At 31.7% G+C, this 20,586-nt stretch overlaps 3 long non-coding RNA genes across 3 annotated transcripts in view; 1 reads left to right on the top strand and 2 right to left on the bottom strand.

The window, feature by feature from the left end:
• The window catches only part of LOC136269984 (uncharacterized), a 30,173-nt gene extending 22,059 nt beyond the window's left edge, over positions 1-8,114 (top strand). Inside the window, exon 5 of the long non-coding RNA XR_010707614.1 lies at positions 6,961-8,114. This is a non-coding gene — a long non-coding RNA (uncharacterized lncRNA). The remainder of the gene's footprint in view (positions 1-6,960) is intronic.
• Positions 1-20,586, bottom strand: part of LOC117687290 (uncharacterized) — a 259,261-nt gene that overhangs the window by 83,327 nt on the left and 155,348 nt on the right. The window lies entirely within an intron of this gene.
• The window catches only part of LOC136270000 (uncharacterized), a 149,272-nt gene continuing 139,255 nt past the window's right edge, over positions 10,570-20,586 (bottom strand). The window contains exons 3-4 of the long non-coding RNA XR_010707633.1: positions 11,661-11,870; positions 10,570-10,635 (exon numbers count right to left, since the gene is read on the bottom strand). This is a non-coding gene — a long non-coding RNA (uncharacterized lncRNA). The remainder of the gene's footprint in view (positions 10,636-11,660; positions 11,871-20,586) is intronic.

The following is a 20,586-nucleotide window of genomic DNA, read 5'->3' as shown; positions in this document are numbered from 1 at the left end:
GGACCAGTATATTTGTATTTGCTGCCCCTGCATTTATTTTGCCACGGCCCGGGTTTGCATACCCATTTTACCAAGACTCGTATTCCATACTTCTAAAACGAGGTTCTTTGTTTAAAGCAGCCATGACATTATACGAAAAAGGGTCGATCTGACTATGATGAATTTGCTTGTTGAGCAACAGTTCGCGAATGAAGGAAAATGTTTGAAACATGCAAAATATATTGTTGACGATTTTGTGAAGTAAATTGAGGCTAAATATTTCAATGCGTTGACAGTTTTCCCACATGACGTTGGTGTTAGCTTGTTCTGATTTTCGTTTCGTTTTCATTATTTATGCTTTGTAACCTGGGAGCTATCGTCTGTATTTCGTGATTTTTACTTATCAAATCAAACAGAGACTTCGATAAATCAAACAGTTAATTCGGCATTATCTTTTGCGTAATGGTAGATTAATGCAATAGGTTTTGTTGAGATGCTCGGCATTTTCTCGAGTTTATTCAGTTTAAATAGAGTTTGATATCGCTGTCGGAAATATGTAGGTATATACAAATATATATATGATTTATTTCGAAAAAATAAATTGTGTTCTTTATTTGTTATAGTGCATGTTTCTTGTGTTTAATTGTTTACAATTTCTATTTACTAACCATATTTGAGTGTTAAGCTTCGAATTTTAAGCAAGATACAGAGATTTGCTCACAATTCTGTGTTTGTACACAGATCTTAAAAACTAAAGATTAAAAAAATAAAAAGATTGTCAATATTTATTGAGAAAATTTTCAAAGTATGTTCTTCAAGAAACCAACTTTAACAACTTATTGTATTGTAAACTTAACCTTTTTTTGTCATTATTACTCCTACTGTACATGTCATCCTTGACTGTGTTTGTGTACATTTGTATAAACTGATTTTGAACCTCAAATACCAGTGAACTGGTCTTGAGTGAATAAAAGAATTAAAAATCTTAGGCCATTTTTTTTTTCCATTTTAAATGCTGAATAGAAAATACCAAGTTAAAACTCTTAAGCTGAATGTAATAAAGTCATGTGAACAAAATATGACTCAAACCTAGGCGAACTGTGAGCTCTGTATCTGGGTCTTCTTATTAGAGGCGTGGTGTAAGGAAATTTGATCCATTTCCGAAAAAAATGCGTGCACAAAAATCGTTAATAAAAGAAAAGAATGCAGGAAACGGAAGCTCTTCACAAGGGGCCGGGAAGTGCTTTCAAATTCCTTTTACATGTATTAAACTTACCTTGTAAAATAATCAACCATAGGCATTGGATACCTGCTAATGCTTAATTGGCTGATTTTATTTACTTATTGATTCATAACCTCTACAATTTCGCTTTTATAAAATACATATAATCATGTACTCCAATCAGGTATTGTACTTTACAGAACGTTTTTTATGGGATCGCCGAGCGCTACTTTTGGAAAAAAAACAGTCCTAATTAGACAGCATATACATAATACAGTATACGATGTTTTATTAAAATATATAACATGTATGTGTTACATATTCGAGTGTGCCTGAATATGCAAAGCCCATTCGATTTTAAAATTTCCCTTATCTACTAAGAAGTATTTTAAATCTTAAACTGTCCCAATCCAATCAAATCTTTTACTCACCGAATGTACATAAACTTTTTTAAAAATCGATCGCATATTCTTACAGAATATAATTTCAATAACAAAAAATAAAATCTAATTAATAAAAGAATAAAATCGGCAATGAATATTCTAATCTATGAATCAGACTACCATGGAAAAAGGTTAAACCAATAGTATGACTCTTGGTCTATTATGGCCTGAATATAAAAAAAACCTTCAACTTGTTTAAAAATTGTTAGTTTTATCGTGCCCGCACCTACCGCAAAAATGTACCACTTAAGCTGCCTTGTCTCGAACGCTATTTAAATATATTTCAACTTTCACTTTCTACCATTCTCTCTCTCTCTCTCTCTCTCTCTCTCTCTCTCTCTCTCTCTCTCTCTCTCTCTCTCTCTCTTAGCTCATAAAAAGATTATTATATTTTGTTAGCCAAATGAATTATAACAGATTACAAATACTTGAGATGTGTGTGTTGGAAAAATCATGTTGTGAATATCGCCTATATTTTGTTGAAGTAGATAATGTAATGCATTAAATTCTCAGCAGCAAAATGTCAGAAATAGACACGGGTGAATGTATTTACATTTCAACTTATACGACTGTAAAACATTGTATTATATTCACTGATAGCAGTTTTTTTTTTATTTTACGCACTATGATCTTAATCAATGATTTGATGCATCGTTAACCAATATAATTGAAAATAAAAATAATTTAACGGAGAATAAATGAACATTCAAATGTGTGATAACGTATAAACACGGGAAGCATGTATTCTAGACTACAGCGAATCGGTTGTCCGATTGTCCACGGGCCGGGGATACGCCGCGCTATGTAAATGTACACCCATCGTGGTAGGTTTGACATGTTTGCAGTTTGATAACTGAATTTTATTTTCCAACAATAATACTATTTCATAACATAATCAAGATCACAAAACGCCTTGTTTCAATGACAGCAATACTATTTTTTATTCATTTATGATACCAAAAAACAACATTACTCCGTAGTTAATCGTATACTCGTTTTTATGTTACTCTTTAATATCGTTAAAATCGGAATTCTATGTGTTTTCAGCTACATAAATAAACCCATATGTGCATTACAACAAGACACAAATCTTGTGTATTAGATAACGGAAGACTGTTCGCTTGTAAGTCCAGCCGCAACCTATTTCCTCGGCCGCGGGCAAGGGATCGGATACATACGAGTGTTTACATACATGCAGCCCGAAATCCAGCTAAATTTTAAACGCGACTCAAATGTATTGCATAGAAGCAATTCTTTTATCCATAATGTGTTCCCCTAAAACAGAATTAAACAGTTTAAACACTTTCCGCATGTAACCTGGTACACTTGTTTTGGTAGTAGGTAAAAGTATAATCTGTTTTTATTTACTATTAAAATCGGAATTTTTGTGTTTGAAGCTTCATAAATAAACACATGTGTGCATTGCAGCAAAACACACATCTTGTGTATTAGATAACGGTAGACCGCTCGCTAGTCCAGCCGCTAACTATTTCCTCGGCCGCGGGCAAGGGTGTTCACATACACAGCTCCAAATCCAGCTAGATTTTAAAAGCGACTTAAAGGCATTGCACAGAATTAGTTCTTTTATCCATAATGTGTTTCACTAGAAAAAAACTAAAATGTTTAAACACTTTCAGTTTGTAAACTGGTACCCTTTATGTCAGTTTTACGCACAAACACCCAGTTTATTTGCCAAATAAAACACAAATACATGGTAACAAGTCTAGCTTTTAACACTCATATTATGCAATACCCGAACAAAATAAAATGCCACGACATTAATAAGATCATAATGAACAACTTTTGCAGCGACAGCCATATCGAAATCTTAACCGCTTTTGAGTCATAAAGCGATAACTTTCTTGATCCCTTACTTGAGTTACCAGCTCCTTTTTCTTAATGTCAAATGAAAGATCTTTTAAAAATAAATCTTTTCTGTTCTACATATCTTAAAAAAAATATTTCCGGGAATAACGATAAACTATGAAAACCATGCAAAATCACAACGCTTTTTCATCTCGTTTTGAGCGCTACCGAGCTTCGGCGCTTTTTGCGCTGAAAAATTATAAATGCCTTATTTCTTATCTACAATCTTTTATCTATCATTCCTGAAATTTTCAACTCAGTATCTTTTTTAGTTTGTGAGAACCTTCGTGGACAAGCGGACCCTCTAAAAATAGTTAAATTGTTAATATCTCAAAACCGGAAGTGAAGTCATCAATAAAAAAAATTGCAATAAGGTTTAGAGCAATATCTATCAGATCGAAAAGTTTCATGCAAATCGGCCGAGCAGGTTTTGAGAAATCGCGTACACAAAACACGTAAGAAAAAAATTGAGGGAAAAATTAACCAAACGAAAACAATAAGGCCTTCCGTTGGAAACGGAAGACCTTAAAAACCTAACAATGACTATAATGTCTTCCGTTTGAAACCGAAGACCTTATTAACTAGGCACGATATCTTTGCGAGCAACGAGGAGGTCTTCCGTCTGATTTTAGAATTTGAAAAATATGTTAGATCTTGATTTTGCTATTTAACAGCTAACCATGATTTAAAATAGAAAAACAGGCTCTACATTCTAACGTTTTAATACTATTTTGTTTCAGGTGTAAGATGTTTTTTTAAGTTGTAAGAAATTCGTCACCGTTCTTGAGATATTTGAGAAAACACGTTTTAGGGGCTGGTTCCTCATCTCCTTTTTTGGGCCGCTGAACCAAAATTGAAAGTTGTATGTTGTTAAGTACACCATTTTGAACATCTTTTCTTTAATGCTGCATTTCAAAATATGTTTCCTTTTTTTAGATATAGGTGATGAAAGTTTTGGACTTTTGACCCAATAAAAACACTAATTGCGTAACACATGCGAAATTCATTATTAGCCGGGCTCTGCTGAAAGCAGAGTCCTGGCTGTAGGCAGGCCAATCGCCATTGTTACTATAAATAGCAAAAGTAAACAAAAAACCAAACAGCGTCAAAGTAAAAGCTTCCGCTATACTAAATAGTTACACAAAGAGCCACGTTTTGTCAAAAGTGTTGGCATTTTTTTTCTTTTTTAATTTCGAAAGAATTGTCTATCTTTTTTAGTTTTTTTTATTAATAATGTGTTTTATAAACAAGACTATGCATTTGGGACACAATGCGCATGTGCAGAATTTCCATGAACTACTTTGCTGCGCGTTGCAGAAATGGGAATTGAATATATAACGCAATTTGCAAAATTCAAGGCAGCAACTGTTGAACTTTTTTCTACTAGACAGATATATTTTTGTTTATAGCCGCTTACAAAATTTGGAAGCTCTCTGACGCTTTGCCGACATTAAAAGCATGAGAGAGAGAGAGATAGGGAGAGAGAGAGAGAGATTTAGATTTCAGTCTTTACTACACAATATGCATAAAGACACATCCACCAAAAGAGCCCGGCTTTCAGTACTTCAGTACTTTGATATTGCATGGGTACATAACAGTAAGATAAACATTTTGCTTTTATAACCTATTGCAAAATACCCTTCAATAAAGAGCTTTAACGTAAATACTTTACACCCGTCTGGGTCCGTGATTTTAGGGGCCAGTCTCTTTGTGTTGGTATTAAATGAAAGGTCACTTAAAACTACACACATTTTGTTCAACAAGAGTTTACAAATTCGTAACCATTCTTGAGATATCTTAGAGAGTAGATTTTAGGGACCGAACCCTTATCTCCTCATCGGGGCCATTTAACGAAAGTTTGAGTGTTCAATATTAAGTACGTCATTTTGAGCATCTTTCTTACTGCTTTTCAAAATATGTTTCCTTTAACAGATATCAATGATCAAAGTTTTGAAATTCTGACCCATAAAAATCTCTAATTACGTCATACATGAGGAAATCATTATATTTTATGTGTACATAACAGTATGATAAACATGTTTGCATCTATAACCTATTACAAACTATCCCTCAGTGAAGAGCTATAGATATAAGACTTAAGACTGCCCTGGAACCCCATTGTTAGGGTCCAGCCCCTATTTTTTGATTTTACACGAAAGCCCTTGTTAATAATGACTTATTTTACATTACATGTCTTACATTACAAAATATTTTACAAAAAAGAGATAAACAAAGAAAACCACAAAAAATCATGATGCTTTTTTAGTCACAATGTTTTTGGTCCACGTGAGCTTTGGCACTTTTCAAGATAAAAATGATTTAAGACCTTCATGCTCAACCTCAGTCTTTTGTCTTCTGACCCTGAACATTTTAATTTTATATCTGCAATAGTTAAAGAGGAGTTCCTCCGACAAAATACCCCTATACAAATTATAAAATCGACAATATCTCAAAAACGGAAGTGGTGTTATCAATGAAAAAAAATTCCAGCAAGGTTCAGATCAATATCTATTAGATCTGAAAGTTTCATAAAAACAAAAAAAAACAAATGAGGGGTTGCTGAGAAATGGCGTGCACAAAATTTGTAAGAAAAAAATATAATAACAATAACGAAGAAGTAATCTAAGAAAAACAATAAGGTCTTCTGTTGGAAACGGAAGACCTTACTAATAAAACGGGCCTTATGTGCCAGGGGGCACGAAGAGGCTAGGTGAGGTGAAGGTGAGGTTAAACGCGTAATGATAAGCTTTCAAAGTTAGTATTTTAGAAAATTAAAGGCAATCCATATTGATTATTCCTTTAGTAAGTATCATGATGCATAAAACAAAATGTTCCATTCTTGTTCCGTTTTGCTTTTTGTTCCGTTTCCTTTCTGCATCCTAGCAACACCCACGCGGTCTCAAAATTGACCTATAATTAACAAATGGTCTACGTTAAAATAGTTAATCCATTTATGGTGATGTTTTCATTCACTATATAAAGCAACTATAGAATAGTATCAATGCATTGATTTAAAAAGAAATCAGAGCTTAAACATATTGGCATTTTGTTTTATTCTAGATGCTAGTTTATGATTTTAAAAAATCATATCTAAAAACAAAAACGAAAAAGCGCAATAAGGTTATTGATTTTATGTTCGCCTAATTTACAGCATATTAATAGATTTTTTGATATAGTGCAAGATTAACATATTACTATTCTAAAAGTTCAAATAAATGGGATATTTGAAATTGAAGTATTCGCGGTTTAAACATAGTATGACAATACGAAAACCTTTTATTTTATACTAGTTGTTTTTTATGTCTATCTTGTAGGCTAAGAGTGCATTTCTGAGCAAATGCTGAGAGAAGCAACCTTTACGAAAGTGTGTTCATCAAACATGCTTGACATAGTAGTATATTTTATTTATGTATCCATTAAAAACCTTTCTATATTTTTTAATAATTGCAGACAAAGAACCATTACCTGTTGTTAATGAAGATGATTTGAGCACTGATGAAAACATTAACGTTATGAAGAAAGGGAGCACTACGGGGACAACATATGGTGATCTACTAGACTGCTCTTATTTTACTAGAATAGATGCACACCCTTTGTCTCCTTGTTTTTTTAGTATGGAAAATGTATATCTCGTCGGAAACAAATCTAAAAATAAACCATTCAGTAAAGAAGGTGATTCTGGTTCCGGTGTATTTCTGATGGGAAAAGAGCCATACAAACCACTAGGGCTAGTAATTGGTAGCTCTAAAAATTTTCAACAAACCCTGGTTTGTAAAATTGATGAGTTTTTAGATAAATTTGGCTTAAAAATAGTCTAATATATTACAAACAAGCATTAACTTGTATAAGAATTGAATTAAGGTATGGGAGATTATCATTGACCCCCCCCCCCCCACACACACACAATAAAGAAAAGAAAAATAACTCAACAAACAAAAAAGAAGAAACAGTCAAGTCCAATTTAGAGTCAAATGTTGAACTCTAACATTATCTGCAGTTTTTTGTACTATTTTATTTTCTGTCGTGTTATGAAAATTTCTCTAAAACGACGCCTTGCCAATTATATATTCATTTAATATATGTTTGAATGTATCCATATAAAAGACATAAAATTTGTGTAGAAAAAATGGCAAAGGACATTTTCATTCTGTTATCTCATAACAGTTTGCGTCAGCTTACTATTTTAATAATATAGCAAGAAAATGTTTTGTCCTTACAATATATTTATGTTTTTCTGCTCCCCATTTATCATTTAAGGTTGAGTCTGTATTTAGGATTTTTGTGTCTTTATCGACACTTCGTATGTAGCGAATATTTGTGTAAAAGTTAATGAAAAACATATACAATAAATGATAAATTATTTTCTTTAAAATATTCTTCCTTTAAAAAAACAAAAAAAAAAAAGCATTTTACACAGTGACTGTACAAAATCCTTGTTTTGTGTGAAATTTTGTAAATCGGCTAAAGCAAATTAAAATTTTGTTTAGCTTTTTTGACAACCTCATCTGTATGAAATTGCATTGTTGTCATTTTGTGACACGATTATGTAACGAATGATAGAATAAAACACAGGGTAGTGAGTGGAACTATCATTTTAACCCAAAACGACATGTACTTATTTTGTTAATAGTCGATTTTTATAGGAATAATTCAATATGGTTGTTTACAGTCGTATTATTTATATATGTTTCATTTATAGTCATCATTTGCTTTTTTATATTAATTTGTATTAATATTATAATTCGGTTATGTATCATTTTAATTATTCTGGTATTCGGTTATATACAAAAGTTTTTAATTATTTTATTTTTGTCTTATGTTTTTTCTTTATTTGTTACTAAAATTGTGTATTGTTTGCAACAAATATATTTTATATCTTAAATATAAATTTTATATTTTAAATATTGTATATCTTAAATTATATTCAAAGTGAAAACAAAGAACCCCCCCCCCCCCCCCCCAAAAAAAAAAAAAAAAAAAAAAATAAATAAATAAATAAACACCCCCCCCCCCAAAAAAAAAAATAAAAAAACAAACAAAAACAGAAAAAAACAATTATAGTAATAATATTGTTAAATGATAATGTTTTACTTCTTTTTCATCTAATGATATTGTGTTTGACAACATTCTAATATGTATCAGTTTGACCGATGTTTAGTGTATGAATGGTAATGATAGATATATAGATAGATAGATAGATAGATAGATAGATAGATAGTAAGTGCTTCGAGGAGTTTAAAAACATGTCTTAGGACCTGAGTGGCCTATGTCTATTTCTGTCTGTGTGAGATAAAACCATGTGTGTCACATGTATTACTAGTGTTTGTAAAGAATTCTTGTGTTATTTTGATGTACAACAGGTTAGGCACAGATACCCTATTTGGCAATGAAAACGTTAAACGGAAACAATTCACGTCTCGGTTATAAAAACATTCCCGCAAATGCGGGGCGCAATTCTCAAAACTATTCAATGAACCTGACGGAACCGTAAATTTGTAGCATTGGACTCCTTGATCAAAAGGATTATAGGATGCAGTCAAACATGTATATGGATTGTTAAAAAAAGAGAGAAAATTTAAACATCAAAATAAGAAAAGCAACTTTGTTTACGATAAACGCACATTCATCTTAGAATATACAAATGATATATGGCAATGAAAATAGGCAGAAGTAAGCTAAAACATATTGTAGTTTTTATCAATCTTAACCTCGAATGTCATAAGAAAATTAATCAAAGTACTGAAGTACTGAAAGCCAGGCTCTTTTGGTGTGTTTTTATGCATATTGTGCAGTAAAGACTGAAAATCTCTCTCTCTCTCTTTCTCTTTCTCTCTCTCTATCTCTCTCTCTCTCTCTCTTTCTCTCTCGTGCTTTTAATGTCGGCAAAGCATTAGAGAGCGACCAAATTTTGAAAGCGGCTATAAACAAAAAATATGTCTCTCTAGTAGAAGTTAAAAAGTTCAACAGTTGCTGCCTTGAATTCTGCAACAAGCATTATATATTCAATCCCCGTTTCTTCATCGCGCAGCAAAGTAGTTCATGGAAATTCATGCGCATTGTATGTGTCCAAAATGCATAGTAATGTTTTAAAAACACGTTATCAATAAGAAAAATAAAAAAACATAGACAATTCATTCGAAATTTTAAAAAAAAGAAACAAAATGCCAACAATTCTTCGCTTATATATTCTCTCTAGACACTATACAGAACCATGATTCCAAATTTGGAAAAATTCAATACATAATTATGGATTTTGCAGCATTAATACACATGCATGAAATTTGAAGAAACAGTTCGGTCATAATTTACCTGTACATGTAAAACATAAACATTAAATATTTTTCCAAATTTATTTTGTTCATATTCTTATGAAAAAGCTCAATTAGGTCTGATTTTTTAAAAATGTTGTCGTAAAATCATGAGTTTTTCTTAAGTTACAAAAAAGAATTGTTTTCAAACACCACGAAAAAGGTAAAATAGAAAAGTATAGGAATTTCCCTATCCATCAAGGTATTACATGTAGGTATTGGTTTATAAATAATAAAGTTATATGACTCTATAATGTGAGGCCCTCAATTCATTTTTTGCTCCATTTTGATGCTAGCTTGAGATTACCTCACCTATGACGTCATAATGACGTCATAGTGATGAGTTGTTTTTACTCATATAAGTGTAATATTTGCTGAACTTTTATTTAAGCTTAATTTCGGAACAAATGCACCATGACTTAACTCATTGAATATATGTCATAGGGAAAAGAAACTTGCTAATAACGGATTTTTTCTTTTACGCTTGTATATTGTTACCATGGTAACAAATTTAACAAAAATTATCAAAATACATATCCTGTGGAAGAGAGTCTACATTTAACTAAAGTTCAAAATCCAGAAGAACAAGAAATACCCACTAAGTCTGTGAAATATGTATAATCAATGTAAAGTTTCCCAGTATCTAATATTCTAAATTATCTGCATGTAAAATACTGGCCAGGGTATATAGTTTTTACAGGTTCCTTCTATTAAACTTGGACGAGTGTAAATACAAAAATAAATTTTACTTACACCAAGTGTGGCTCATTGTTGTGTTTTATTCTTTGAAGAAGTTCCATTTCAATTTACATGTTATCTAAAATAAAATGTTTTGAATTAAATTCTACATTATCAAACACTATTCCCAACATTTGCAATTACATGTCAAAAGCAGCCATATGTTGAGAGAGAGACAGAGAGACAGAGAGATTTAGATACAGAGAGAATTAGAGAGAGGGGGAAAGATACAGAAAGATAGAACAGATAGGCAACAATAACTACATCTTTATGTACAACACATCTATACAGCCTAAAGATCAACAACCCCCCCCCCCCCCGCCCAATAACATTGAATATCAACCCCTATATTGATCTATTTTTTTCAATAGTAAGAATAAATGAATACTAGTAAATATCTACTTAAAATGATTACTGATAATTTCATTCAATTTTGATTACGATAAACAAAGATAGATTTTGTGGATTAAGTACTAACCAACATGGTAGGCGTCTTCATGTTAAAAAGTACATACCTACATCTTTGGTACATCATAATAACTCATGTTACATTCATGACAAATTAATTTACTCAAATTTAATGCAAATCTATCATCATGAATATAGAATTGGAACCTACCGGACACTAATACAATTCCCTTACAATGCAAACTAATCTTAGATAGCTGGACACTGCTAGAATGAAGTATTTTCCCTCACCGGAAACTTTCTGCTTTTCTACTTTCATTTTTGCTCGCTTGAAATGATCGCACTAAAAACCCGAAGTGATATTTGGTCTCAAAATTTATAAAAATGTCTTCTAAACTCATATATAATTAGAGACACGCATACATCTTCATTTTTTTTTATGTAAAAACTCAAAATAAATTACATTCATGTTAAAATAACAATTTCTTTAATTTAAATTGGTTTGTTGAAAATCCCGGGGGGGGGGGGGGGGGGGGGGGTACTGTGATGGATATTTTCTTAGAAGATGTGCTATTAAAATTATTAAACTTGTTGAACTTGTTGGAAATTTAGTTTATTTATATCAATGAGAAGATGTACAAAAGAAAAATGCACGTTTATCATAATAATTGCAAATAAACAAGAAATATGCCTTACCAGCATGGAGCTCAATATGGGTATAGTCCACTAATGCATTTTCCATAGGCGGTAATGTTAACGTTATGGTTCATAGCTCCGGCCCTAATTTTCGTTCAGCAACGAGGGACCTCTTGAATGAAAGCTCATCAAATTGTCTATTCCCTGTTAAAATTTCGTGCTGTGAAGTCAGATTCGTTTTCCGGCAAAATGCGTCTGTATTGAAAAACTCTGAAAATGAAAGTAAAAGTAGGGAATTTCTCAGTTTTGGAAAGGGTGTACATCAAACAATTTTAATTCTTTTGTTCAAATGATAATTCAATTTTGACACTTGTTTTTTTATAATTGCAAATCCTCTTTTCTGACATGTGTCAAGCATTCTGATTTAAAATGTCCCAATAAATGTATATACACTCTGCAAGTATAGGGACTATTTTGTTTAAAGGCACTACTTTGTTGTCCTACCGATTCTAAAAATAGTTAGAGGGATATACCCACATGACTAAGGGGAGTGAACTCAAGCCCATTCAACTCTTCAAGAGTTCATTGTAAGAGGGGTCGGAGCAGGGAGATGTGTGTTTTTGTTCGATTTATGTTTCTTTATATTAAGACAAAAACAAAGACTAAATAAAGTTGCATCATTAAATGGTATATAAAGACCCATCATGACCCATGTGGGTTGCAACTTCACCCCACACATCCCTGCGAATGTGTTCGGAATGTTTTCTTTATCGTTGTTAAGCATGTATGTAATCAAGAGGTGCTCAAATGAAAGTTCACGAGACTTCCCCGAGATTTGTTCAGTTCCTATATGAATATTGAGGGGAATTTTAAGTGTATAATAATCTCAAAATAGGTAAGTAATGGTCGTTTTCATATCATATCCTACTTTGATTTATGTTAAAATATAAAACTCTATTGAAATATATGCCTTATTTTATCATCTAGCGGCTATTTATATTAACAGATGATATTCAGAATAGACTTATCGTTTGTGTTCAACCACTCTACACATGATTGAAAATGTAAACATTACGTGGATTGATAAAATCATAGCCATGTTTAAAGCTTTTGAGGTTCATTACCATGCTTTAAAAAAAAGAGAAAAAAAAGAATGTGTGTCTGTTTTGTATAAAAACTTAGTATATCGAGCCATTTTCAAATAGCATTCTGCATAAATAGTATAGTTTGTTTCACTAATGATTATATTACTAGGTCAGGCGCGGATCGAAATTCAACTGTTCAAAAATATAAATATACACTTTGTACATTTGTACATGCTTTTATATGTGAATGTATAAAAAAAATTAGACTCATGCACTAAAGCAAATTTACGAGCATAATCAATGTCGTCTTAAAACATTAACACTGACAGCAATGTTTAATAATTCAATACTGTGTCTGTTAAAAGTTGTTTCATTTTGTAAATAAAGTAAGCACATAACTAGGGAATAAACAAGAGGCCCATGGGGCCACATCGCTCACCTGAGCAACAATGACTTTAATTGAGCGTTCAAAATATATTGTGTGCAATATGGCCCCTTTGTAGAATAACAACAATTAAATAATGTAACGTATAGGAATTTTACATTTATTTTTGCATACATATGTTTTACATTGTACCTTTATGGAATATTAATTTTACCGGGAATAAGAAAATCCTACGCAAGGCATAAAACTAATTTGTCTTTCCCATTATAATTAAACGACTGCTGTTTACCTGGCGTAAACTCGTGTGACTTTTATAACCTTACTCACACTTAATTGATGAATACACTAGACTGAAACATGTTGTGAGGTGACATGTTAAAAAGCTATAAAATTCAATATATTGACAGGCATATCACTCTGTTTTACAAAGGCCCACCCATTATTTTTATTTTTATTAAAAAACAACAAATTGCTTCAAACCAGGATAATTTTCTGATGTAATATTTTCTTAGGAATAGCGATTATGATTATGCCTTTATTCTCGTAGCAAAAATGTGTCAGAACTATGGAAATGTTTTAACAGTGTCTTTTTTATTTACTAGTGTCTGAAAAACTATCAAAATTGATGAAGATTTCATATTATTCATTGTATAAAGAGGGGGTCCCAGAGAGTACTTACAGCATATCATTATTTAATTGTTTGTACAAGTATTTAAAGTTTAGCGAGACATTTCTAATGATCAACAAAAATTTCAGCGTCAATCGTAGAAATATAAGCAGGATACAAAGCTCACAATTCTGCAAGGTTTGAGTCGTATTTTGTTCACGTGAGTTTATTACATTCAGCTTAATATTTTTAACTTAAAATTTCCTATTCAGCATTTAAAATGGAAAAAGAAGAATGTCCTCAGATCTGTGTACATACATAGAATTCTTGCTTACAATTCGAAACTTAACACTCAAATATGGTTAGTAAATAGAAATTGTAAAAAAAAAATAAACATAAGAAACATCCACAATAACAAATAAAGAGCACAATTTATTTTCTAAAATGAATCATATTTATATGCCTACATATTTCCGTCAGCGATATTAAACTCTATTTAAACTGAAAAAACTCGAGAAAATGCTGAGCATCTCATCAAAACTTATAATCAACCATTACGTAAAAGATCATACCGAATTACCGATAGAAAGAATTGTATTTAGTACTTTGTTTATTCATCAGATTGTGCTAAATTTGCGCATGTAAGCAGTCAACTGTCTGATATACCGAAGTCTCTGATTTGATACGTAAAAATTCAAAATACTGGCAAAAGTTACTGGGTTACAACGCATAAAAAATGAAAATCTGTATTTTTTTTCAAACCTTCTTCTTTCCATCCATGCCATAAATGGAACCAAATTCGACCATTTAGTACCCCTTGGAATTTTTCAAATAATACATACATTTTTAGAATGGAACTACTTGGGTGGTCAATTAGCACGGGGTAAAAATAGTGGTATGTGACCTAATAATTACACAATTCTTCTTTGATTTTGATGAAACTTGGTAGGTAGACACTTATACCCATAATACACCTCCCTCTGAAATTTGGCGGGAATTGTGTATTCTGCATTAGAGTTAAAGGCCTTTGAAATCTGGTCCAGGAAGGCTGAAATAACATGCACGTTACACACAACATTCAAATTTCAAGAGCTACAGTTAACATTAATTACTTGTCAAAAGTTTCATTATTCTATTACATTCATTAACCTAACATGTCTACATGATGATGCTAATGATGATTTAATTCTTTTACACCTGGAACTATTTTTTGGAAATTTTTGAAAAAAAATACCCCAAATCTGGCTAAAATTTTCAAAAAATGCAAAAAATGAAACATTTAATCACATGCTATGAGCTTGAAAAACTATTAAAAAAATTCTGCATTAAGTTTGCTGTAGAAATCAGGTATTTTGATAAATATACAGTGGCTAATCCGTTTACATTAAGCAGATAATTACATAGAACCATTTCACACATTTCTAGGAAATGGCACTTGCTGACCAAAGTAGATTAACTCAGAGTACACAGGGCTGATATTGATAAGCATAAAATGCCTTTCAAACAAAACTAACAATTAAGAAGAATTTAGAATGAATTTTATTTGTCCATTCATTCCATATACTTTGAATAAATTACTTAAATGTTCCCTAATTCATAAGGAGCCTTGGTTCATGAAAACTGTACTCTTAAAACAACGGGGTAAAAATAGTGGTATGCGACCTGTAATTGTAAAGTTGTCGGTAAACAGTACAGAACAAAGTATTCCTTTTAAAGAAATGATTGGCATGTGATATGAACTATCAGTATTATGAAATAAGTTAATGTTTTGCCTAAACTACAAAATGCATCAACTAACATAATTTGCAATGTTTTGTTGTTTTCCGAATATACAAGTAACTTACATGTCACTTTACTTTTATAGTAGGCGAGGCTAGAGAACTTCCCGGTTAAATTTTGTAAGCATTTACGTATGATTGAATAATTATGTCACCGTATAAAAGTTTAAATCTCAAAAAAAATGCATCATATAAATATGAAATTTTTCATTTACACAAAGCTGTCACTGCATAGATAACAAAGTAGTGCGAATCGTAATGTGTGCGCAAATAGTAGAATTCACCGAATGCCTGATACTATACATGCAAACTTCAATCATAGATAGATCATAATTATTTTAGAAGAAAGAATCCTTTAAATTCTATGAGAAAAAGTCGGGGCAATACATACATGTATACGTAATACAACGTACACATTTAGTGGTTAAGAGCAGAGGGCTAGAGTCGGTGGAATCTCTGATAATCTGAAGGCTTTCACGTTTTCGTTGGAAACACATGCAAATGGTCCACGTATTATAGTCCTTTTTTAAAGGACAGCAACTTGTTAATATAATAGATGTTGATAAAAAAAACGATAGTTCCTTGCTCTATTGCATTACCACAAAAGTATTGATCACAATTACAAGAAAACCTTATCATGTATTAAAGGTCTTTATCGTTTATTTAACAGAAAATTGAATCATTATGAAACACAATTGTAGTAAATTCTAAATCTAAATTAGACACCTTACCCCCCCCCCCCTTCCCTCCTTCCCTTTACAGATACTGTAGTTATGAGTTACAACTTAGGATGATTTTTTTCTCTCAAGTTAAAACAATTCGATAATGACAACTGGTGTGAACAGAAAAGGCATTCAAACAGTATTTTAAAGACATTCGCATCGTTTGATTACTTTAAGAAATGAAAATTTAAACCGTGATCTTAATCAGTGGTGCGTTTGCATTTTGGGCTAATGATGTCGAATCTTACATGGGTCAAATGATGTCGAATCTGACATGGGTCAAATAAACGCAGAAGTACAAGGGCATAAAGTTAATTAACGAACTAAAATGTACATATGTTACCGTTATATCCCTATTATATTAAAAAGGGTTGGGGGCTGTATGAAATCGCCTTGCATTTAACATAAATAAGCGTTGATTATGGGAACTTCCTGCGTTTTTCAGCTTATATCCTGTTTACGTTGAATTTGTGATTGTTCTTATTTGAATATTTCAAGCTCCGAGAATTTTCAAAATTTTAAATGTTTATTTTATAAATTAAAAGAGAAATAATTATTATTGTTTATATTCAGCCCTTGCACTTTGCATGCTTCCGTATTAAACCTCACTATTTTATTTTGGCAGTATCACGTCAGGGGGTGTTCCCACGAGACTCCAAATTTGCTACTGTGGAAGCAACATATCTAATTTGTAATTTGATATGATATCACTTGTTGTTAAAACATATTGGTAAAGAATATCAAGATTATCCAAAGGATAATATTCTACGTGAAAAATATCACTATTTTGTTATTGACATTCTCAATTATTTACAATGCTTTAAACATGCATTTCTAACAATCAAATGAAATTTGAGACTCAGTCGTAGAGTTACAAGCAGGATGCAGGGCTCACAATTCTTTGTCATGTAAACAAGGTTCGTGCCCTGTTTTTGTTTACATAGGTTCAATATACCATTCAAAATCTTTTTCAGCTGATTTATTCAATCCTCCTATTCACTTTAAGGATTAAAAACAGTTCCTAACGTTTAACAAATTCATGTTAGGTCCAAGACTTGAATTTTCACTCCAACAGTCAAGATGTGAACAAAAGCTTTGCTTACACATCAAAGAATTCTAAGCTCTGTAACTCGCTTATAATTCGACAAATGGCACTTATATTTTGTTTTCCTATTAAAAATGCCATAGTGAGACATTGTAACCTTAAAATCTGAAAACTGTAAACATGACCCTTTAAGAGAGTTACTCAGCTGTTATCCTTTTCTCAGTTTTAATGCTTATTCTTTTACAGCTAGAAATTAAAAGCTTCAAAAATCTTTCATAAATGTTGATATTATATAGGTAACAGGTCATCAGATGATTGGAAGCAGTATCGGTCCCGACAGTTTTATCTTGACGTATCAAACATCTCAGCAACACACAGTTTGACAACACAGAGAACTCGGTGTTACACTGACAACACAACATACCCAGACTTACCTCCAAACATAATAGACATACCATGTCAACAAAAGGCTAGATATGTCATTGTGGAGACGACGTACGACGCTGCGCAAGACACTCCTCATGCTATCTATGGAGCCATCCTTGAGATATGTGAAATAGAAGTTTTTGGTAAACAAAATTTTTAGATTGTTTGTATGACACAATTGCAATTGAATCAAATATTCTGATCTTTTCAAATCGTAAATCATAGCTTATGATTTATAGCTATAGTCTGTCACAAGATGTATAAGCAAATTTTATTTAAAATGTATATACCTTTATGGTAATAGCAATTGAAATAGATTAACGGTACTTATCCTAAATAACTTCATTCAAATTTTATCATTTTTTACTCAGAAACATGCACTAAATACAACAAAACATATTTCTTAAGGCGATTTATAAAGGGATATGTTGACATTTTTTTTTCAATTGGGAAGTCGCTCGAAATACCTTGCATTATTTCTAACGTTCCGATCCTGGTCTGATGCAATACAAATTTGTGAATCAAAACCTGATAAGCAAGAGGCGGTGTTTTAAAAGAGAAATCTTGGATTTTTTTTTACTTATTTTTAAATGAAAGTCGTTTTAAGCCTAAGGTTTTTATGTTTCTGCGCAGACGTTTAAAGGAATGTGATCTTATTTATTTAATAAAAACAGAAAGATTAATATTTCTTTTTACACAATATTGATAAAGAGAATCCATATAAATTCAAGAAACAAACACGTTTTTTTGGGGGGAGAACTTCTAGTATTTTTTGTGCGGAAGGTTTGTACACGTAAGACAAAAATAACAGAAACAAGCAATTTTATGAATTTTCAATATACTTTTCTTTTCATTACTTACTTTATTCATTATTCACAATATTAACATTTCATATGTTTGTACATATCCTTTAGGCTCTGTGTAACATATACAAAATTAAATCTATAGATAGTGATAGACGTTTAGCATAATATTATGCAAATGTATATAAAATGTCTGAATTTCAAAATTGACCCAAACTGTGAAAATTCAATGATGTAACGGTGAACACAATCGCTCTTTCTGAATTCCATATATGCACGATAGTTTCAAATAAAAACAAAAACAAAAGATAGCAGGATCTCAAATATTGTTAGGTCAACAATACGCGAGGAAAGTGATCAGCTGCGACTTGCACACTAGCAGTATTTCATAAATAAATTTAAATTCAATCAATAGTTGCATTATTTAATTTGCTTTGATTTTATTTAGCTTTCATTTAAAAACATTTTTTAAAAACAATATCATACATGACCTGCGATGAATGCAGAGAAAATTACTTTGGCAAAACAGTGACCAAAATAGCCGACCGTGTGAGTGTATTTAAGAAGCAGATAGGGGAAGGGGGGGGGGGGGGCATTAAATACGCGATCAGCTGCGACTTGCACAAGAGCAATATTTCATAAATAAATTTAAATTCAATCAATAGTTGCATTATTTACTCTGCTTTTATATTACTTATCTTTCATTTAATAACATTTTTTTTAAACAATATCATTTGGAGGTATAACGTTAACACTATTTTGTAAACATTATTTTGCGCCATCTCTAGAAGATGTGTACACTTTTGTGACTTTTTACGTCATAATAACAATGCTATTGTTTGTAATTGCTAAAATCCACTGAAAGCCGGTAAAGCGAAAGTGCAGAGGATTAAAGTCGAGAGAAATGAATTAATGTGTCGTTGTCTATTAAAAACTATTTTTCTTAATGTTGAATTTACAACGGATTTATTCGTATGTGTGTGTGTGTGTCGCTTTGGGTGAAGGAGAAACTCTTGTAATATTCTCCATGTTTGTTTTTTTTTAATAAAACTAGGATGTGATCACAATTGCATTAACCATACCTGCAAACCATTTAGTTACTGTGACTACGGATGTGTCGACGGATATTGGGGAACATTCTGTGAAAGTTTATGTCCTTTAAACTGTAGAGAACATAATTGTACGAAATTCAGGGGCCATTGTTTCAGCTGTAACCCTGGTGAATATGGATGGACCTGTACATCAAAGTGTCCATCATTTTGTTACGGAGGAGATTGTGACGATGCATATGGCCACTGTACACATGGATGCACACCGGGACGGTTTGGGGATACTTGTAATAAAATATGCAGTACAAGATGTAAGAATGGTATATGTAATCAAAGAAATGGGATTTGTCTTGGTGGGTGCATAAAAGAACTGGTCAGGGGACAAATGTAACAGTGAGTATTGAAATTGATAGGTCAGTTGATATTAATCCTATGGAGATAATCTTGCCAAACTTGTCGGTCTATATTTTTACCTTCACTAAAGTAACTTTATTGAAATAAATTGAGGTCTTTTTGTTTTAGTCTTTTTAAAACTTCTTTATTTAAAAAAAAAATTATTTCTGAAAATAGGGGTACAATCGTTTTTTCTACACTGAAACTCGTCAGTTTGTAAATATATCAAGAGCAAATTAATTATATTCATCACATGTTTATCTTAATATCATTATGCGGTGGATATCACTCATTAGATACATTTTTGATATTACACCGTGTCATTGCGCGACATGACGTCATAATTGAGCATTAAGGTTCAGGCGGTTGATTGACCGAGAATGAAAAAGTAAACAATTCAGTTGATAAGTGTTCAGTTGTAAATGTGAAGCATTTGATGTTTGTTTCAATTAAATTTCATGAATTCATAAAAAATGTTCGAAAATGAAATTTTTGTTTGTTCATCTTCAAGGAAGTTTTTCCCATGCTTAAAATTGTTTTAAGTCTTGGATGATACGTTCTGTGGCACACAATTACATTTTTTACAGAAAAAGTTCAGAGTAACAAAATACTTGGTAAAACATGTGATAAAAAGAATCTCATGATTTGCGATGGTATATAGTTTTGATCAAAATCGTTATGTATTTGATATCC

Source organism: Magallana gigas, chromosome 1 (genome assembly GCF_963853765.1).
Source record: "Magallana gigas chromosome 1, xbMagGiga1.1, whole genome shotgun sequence".
NCBI classification, from domain to species: domain Eukaryota; kingdom Metazoa; phylum Mollusca; class Bivalvia; order Ostreida; family Ostreidae; genus Magallana; species Magallana gigas.
This window is presented reverse-complemented; position numbering and strand designations above follow the sequence as displayed.